This window comes from Atta colombica, unplaced genomic scaffold (assembly GCF_001594045.1).
Source record: "Atta colombica isolate Treedump-2 unplaced genomic scaffold, Acol1.0 scaffold260, whole genome shotgun sequence".
NCBI classification, from domain to species: Eukaryota; Metazoa; Arthropoda; class Insecta; order Hymenoptera; family Formicidae; genus Atta; species Atta colombica.
Window position 1 is genome coordinate 48,210 of NW_017259360.1, and position 1,055 is coordinate 49,264.

The 1,055-nt window shown below is 23.5% G+C and overlaps 1 pseudogene; it reads left to right on the forward strand.

Annotated features, from left to right (window-relative positions):
* Window positions 1-366: 366 nt before the first annotated feature.
* On the forward strand, window positions 367-1,055 carry LOC108689128 (annotated as a pseudogene).

Consider the following 1,055-nt stretch of genomic DNA (forward strand, 5'->3'; position numbering starts at 1 on the left):
AATAGTTTTTGAGTTTAATGCTATAAATTTAAAATTTATTATATTAATTGATTGAATTTCTATATTATTTATTAGATTTATTATATTAATTTCTTCATTAATTATATATTATATAGAGTAACTTATATGAATATGGAGAAGTATATTAATCGGTTTAATTATTTATTGTTATTATTTATTTTATCTATACTTTTAATAGTAATTAGTCCTAATGTTATTAGGATTTTAGTTGGTTGAGATGGATTAGAGATAGCATCATATTGTTTATTTATTTATTATCATAATTACATATTTTATAATTCTGAGATAATTACGGTGTTATTGAATCGAATTGGAGATGTAGAAATTTTAATAGCAATTAGAATAATGATGATAGGTAGAAGGTGAGATTTAGTAATATTTAAGGGTGGGTTGGATTTAATATTATTAATAATGTTAGCTACCGTTATTAAAAGGGCTCAAATTCGTTTTTCTATGTGATTGCCTTTAGCTATAGCTGCTCCAACACCTATATGAGGTTTAGTACATTCTTCAACTTTAGTAACTGCAGGGGTATATTTAATAATTCGTTTAATAGTTTTTTAATAGAAACAAATGTAAGAGTAATTTTAAGTTCTATTTCTATTTTAACTATATTTATATCAGGAGTTATAGCTAATTTTGAGAATGACTTTAAAAAAATTATTGCATTGTCAACTTTAAGGCAGTTAGAATAATAATAATTTTAAGATTTGGATATAGGATAATAGCTTATTATCATTTATTGGTACATGCAATTTTTAAGTCTATACAATTTATGGCTGCGAGTGCTGTACTTCATTTAATAGTATACTCTACAAGATATTCGATTATTAGGAAATTTAAATGAAGTGATTCCTTACGTAATAATAAGATTAATGATTTCTAGGATGGCTTTAAGAAGGATGCCCTTTATGGCTGGATTTTATAGAAAAGACGTGATTATAGAAATTATTTATGGGAGAAAAGGATTAAATATATTTATGTTTGTATTAATAATCATATCGTTATCGTTAACTGTATTTTATTCATTATGA